The sequence below is a fragment of the Oryza sativa genome, chromosome 11 (genome assembly GCF_034140825.1).
Source record: "Oryza sativa Japonica Group chromosome 11, ASM3414082v1".
Classification (NCBI taxonomy): domain Eukaryota; kingdom Viridiplantae; phylum Streptophyta; class Magnoliopsida; order Poales; family Poaceae; genus Oryza; species Oryza sativa.
Window position 1 is genome coordinate 26,286,977 of NC_089045.1, and position 5,323 is coordinate 26,292,299.

At 38.1% G+C, this 5,323-nt stretch overlaps 1 long non-coding RNA gene across 1 annotated transcript; it reads left to right on the top strand.

The window, feature by feature from the left end:
* Window positions 1-3,803: 3,803 nt before the first annotated feature.
* On the top strand, window positions 3,804-5,100 carry LOC107279437 (uncharacterized). Its single transcript, XR_001541292.3, has 2 exons — window positions 3,804-3,998; window positions 4,775-5,100. It is a non-coding gene; the product is annotated as an uncharacterized lncRNA (long non-coding RNA).
* The last annotated feature ends 223 nt before the right edge of the window (window positions 5,101-5,323 follow it).

Consider the following 5,323-nt stretch of genomic DNA (forward strand, 5'->3'; position numbering starts at 1 on the left):
TCAAGGAAGAAATTTTTAACTTGAGGGAAACCAGTACTGTATATGTTTAGTTCAATTCAAGGTCGTTGTTTGATCAAAAGAACTAACTAAAGGTCCAGATCAAATGTAAAGGTGATATTCCACGATGTGAATTTTCTGCATCACATACTGAATGAACACATAAATAAACAGATAACACAAATAGAGCCCGCACATTGCCGTAGATTTTTTAAGATACAGGAAGCTTTTATTGAACCCAGCCAACAACTATAGCAAGAAAATACAAAAGCACTGAAAGCCCGAGCGTCACCGTAAACGATTAGATGGATCCAACTCAAGGCATGCAGGCTTGGAAGATATGGTGGTCCTTGTACTCCCAGACTTGCAGCTGTAAGGTAACTGCGATGTTGCCCATGATTCACTTTGTCAGGCTGATCCATGCAGCCGGCGGAGGAGTCAGTCGGCGACGTCGAGCAATCGGCCACCGTGCCATGATGAGAGAACCTTCAAGGTAGCACCCAAAAACTGAGGCAAACAGTGATATAATCTTATCAGTACCAGGCAGGGAGCTATATCATTATATATTATTACTGATAATGCAGATTAATTAATTAAGTGATTGATTAAGCTGTGTTAGGAGGTAAGTAACGAGCATATACCATTATGGGAAAACTCTCGTTTCAATTTGTCGTATCATGTTTCCTAGTGTCTCCAACTCCTACTATATATGCAGCACTAGTCGACATTATGTGTACAAGCCTAGCTTGTGAAGCAGGAGATCAAATGCCTCAAGTGCACTACTCTTATATACACATGATATGCATATCCGGCGGCTGGCCAGCAGAAAAAAAGTTGTGTATGTAGTTTATTTTGTTGTCAAACTTCATTGCACTGATGAGAGATCTACCTCTACACATGTGCTATTTGGTTGTGCACCAGTAGTAAAAAGGTTGTGTAGGAGACTAGTACACTTGGGATGTACTCGCTTCGTATTTTAGTGTATGACACCGTTGATTTTATAATCAACGTTTGACCACTCGTCTTATTTAAAATATTTATGCAAATATAAAAATACTTATGTCATACTTAAAGAACATTTGATGATAAATCAAGTCACAATAAAATAAATTATAATTACATAAATTTTTTAAATAAGACGAAAGGTCAAACGTTTGTCAAAAAGTTAACGGCGTCATATATTAAAATATGGAGGGAGTATATGATTGGGTGCATATGCATTGCTGACCTGCAGTCCGTAGAAGAATTAATACAGGTAGTAATAGTCTCTATTGTTGCATTCTGGCATTAAAATGATGTGCCTATATATCGGCTTTGAACAAATATATTTTACTGTCTTAAATCATAGCTAAGATTATTTACAGTTGAATGCAAATAATTAATTAATGAAACTCCGGCCTTCGCTTGGGTTCAATATATTATTAATTCCTCCACACTACACTATCTTGAACCAACTACACTATCTTGAACCACTTCGCATCTTCTCAAGGCTACAATCTAGTCTAGGCAAGGAAAACGAATTGAATGCATGCTCGGATCAATACATCACCACAAAGCATGGATGTGCTTTTTTACATAGCGTTGTGCAATCTCTCATATGTACAGTGGACAGCATGCAGGCTGAAAATTTTACCGTGTTCCCGAAAAAAAAAAGAAGAAATTTTTACCATCGCTGAGATATCAACGTTAAGTTGGAGCATGACGTCGACTTAATTAGTAAATTAAGTTGTTTGGAGAGTACCTAGCAGCAATCATACCAGTGTAGGACCTCGTTCCTCGGATCGAGCTACTCGTACAATATTTCTTCTTGATGCCTCCTATTCCTATACGTACTCATATACATGCATATACATATGTTATGTGTATAGTGTACAGTAATGTAAAGTTCTTGTATAAACTTAGCTTATTAAGAGGAGGTGTGTTGCCCTCAAAGGACAATAGTTTTTCATTTAGTGCAAGGAGGTGTGGAAATGGAACTCCAATGCACTAGAACTAGAGACTTTCAATAATTTCTCGATTTTCTGGTAATATTTCCTCTCATTTCTTCCATAACCATGGGGTTTATTTATAGGCATAAGGTTCCTGGTATAAGTGCATCCTTAACATCATTATGGGGCAGGTTAAGGGGTACATATATATGCTGTCAATTTGCCTAATGATCAACCTGATGGACTCTAAATGGGTTGCCATCTTGGGTCCAACATCAAGGAACATGCCAATTGTCCAGGGCCCAAGTGGAAGTATAATTCTCTTAGCTCATTTCCAACAGTAGTCGACACCTCAAATGGACCCCGTCATCTCTAATGGTCTTCAATCGTTACATTTGTAAAGACTTGATACGTGAATCCAATATTTATCAACGAAATAATTCCGGTTTGGTTTATTAATTTAATATATGTGAACATAGGTTAGCCAAGAGTTCTACTGAATTACAAATTCCACAAATTTACAGCAGCACATGCGAACTGAACATGCCACAGCCTGAATGTCACAGGCCAACTCTATACTATCGAATTAGCTCACAAGAAATTCGGATCGCCACCAATTAGGATGAGGAATGCTCTTGTGCCGCACCTTCTGTCTCAACAAAAGACCAACTGTGATGGAGTAACCATGCCATTGGTACTCCCACACACTTTCATTGCCGTTCAAATGAACCATCGGCGACGAGTCAGCCTGCGGTGTCGAGCACACGACCACCTTACCATGATGGTGTTGCCATTGTTGTAGCACCCCACAACTGTGGCAAACAATGATACATAATCATATCAGTAAGTAGTACTAGCTTGTGCTGAAATGATATAGCTTGATTAACATTGCTATTAGAACTACATGCATAGTCAACTATTTAATTAAGTTGTGTTAATTTGGAGCTAGCTAGCTATACGAACATACCAGTGTGGGACATCTTTTCCTTATGTGACTCATACCATGTTTCCTAGTGCCCTCAACTCCTACTTATATGTATATGCATGGTGTTAGGTGCCTCTTCAGTCGACAAGTAGTTCATATCCTAGCATAGCTTGTCGATCAGGAGATAAAATGCATTCATATATATATGCCTCAAGTGCACTATTCTTATATGTACATGCATGATATATACATGCATCCTGCTAGCATAAATGAAAGGTGCAGGTGTAGTTTTTTTTTTTTGTTGTCTCTGATCTCGTTGCACTGATCTACCTCTACACATGTGCTAGTATCAATTTGGTCATGAGTCTAACCAGTAGCAAAAGGGTTTTGTGTAGGAGTCAATAGGATTAATTGACCCACAGAGAGTGCGTGGAAAAATTAACTGTGATCATGCATAGATGTGTTATGTACTAGAGTCTGTTCATGCCGGCATGAATGTGCATGTCGGCTCATAACATCACAACATATACTAGAGTTGTTAATCTATACCTATACTAATCGGGCACTTTTTAGAAGCTCCCACGTTAACTGGGAATTATCAGCCGTTGATTACGTACATTGTTCGACCATGGCCGTAGATTGTGCCACAAATTTAACATTGATATCCAATCTAAACCGTACTGGGCTCATCCTAAGGCCCACAAAAAATATCTCCAAACAGCCCACATAATATCTCCAAACAACAATCATCTACAGCCATTGATTCTATCTCAAATACTCTTATCTGCACGTGGTAACGATAGGGAGGCAGATAGAGTTGACTCGAACGAACGACTGGAGATGATCCTCACGGATTGCCGATGATCCGGATTCCGAGCGGAGGTACCAAGACGAACGGAAATCCATCGAAGTTTTAATCTCCCACGAGACAACATCCAGATATATCAGGTTAGGTATTATTTCTTATCAATCCAAATGGATTTCTCATCTCACGCAATTTGGATCTAAGATTGCTAGGGCTTAGATTCACTAACCTGACCCTATAAATTTCCTTGCACATCGATCGGTCTCCACAATCATCTGCCATCGCATCTAGAGTCCACATAGCAATCCTCCATCCTTGCATTTGCTAGCCACGCAAGACTCAGGTACCCAATTTTGTGTGTTTATGCCATCTATTTTCCCTAATTAAGTTGTCTCGATATATTTTCCTTATTAAATATTTTGTTTTAAATTTGGTGAAAGCTTTCTAATCTGAAATTACATCAACCAAAACTCACCTATGACATAATTTGACCCAATTAACAAGATAATCTACATCAGATCGACAAGTTCCGTTCAACCTAAGAAGATCGATCTGTTCAAATTTGTTGCATCTACAGAGTCCATGTAGGTATTCTTCCATGTTTCTTAATTTCAAATTTGGGCTGAAATACTGGATTATACAATGCCGATATTTTGCCTATGTTCTGTATTCAGATTGGCAATTGACTAACAGCTCATCCAATATATAATCGATTTATGCAACCAGCTAATTGATGTTAAAGTTAGTTCCGAGGTAAATTCCATGTGAACCTTTCTTAAGTATATAGAAATTAATTAATATGTGATAAAATAAACAGGAACGCCGACAGAACAAAGCATTCCCAAACTGACGACTATGAAGTCAACAAGATTCATAATTTCTACCTATTAACAAACCTGCAAGATGTATTCACTCAAAGCATATTCTACAGACTACCATTATGAAATGATGTCAAAATTTCTGTACAATATGAGATTCACCAAAGTAATCTATAGCAAAAGAATATTACTGTTAAACCGGAAGAAAAATCATCCAGGCAAGCAAATATATATGTACCTTATTTCGTGAGGGGATGATTCAATGATGAAACTAACCAATAGTTGTGCCAATCTTTAACAGGGACATCTTCTCCTATTATCAGACTGCAACCCGGACATCTTACACAGCCGACTCTTTCTGATTTGGGGATTGGTCAGCATAGTCTGCTGCAGCGCCAACACCATCGGAATCTACCCGCCTGCAGAATCGGTCACCTTGCGGCGCACCTCCGTCGTCTTCGTATCGACAAATTCGATATCCTGAGCAACTCGCCAATGAACCTATTTTAGATCTGGGAGACAGTATGTGAACAAGTGACCAATAACTGTACAAGTAGATAAGCTGTACGAAGGACGCAGGAGGAAAATGAGAACCTGGGAGAAAGAGTATGATCCATTCCATGGCTACTTTCCAATTTCTTTTCACAAATATTCCACCTAATGCTAAAATTTAATTAAATAATTAGTTTTCCACTCAACACATTACTACACAAGGTTAAAACTTCGACACAATTTTTACTGTTGATTACAATATCAAAATAATACACCATTCAAAATACTCGAATTTTAAAAATTAAGAATGGTACCATGAATTCTATGATAAAAAAAGTTAATTCACTCATGAAAAAAA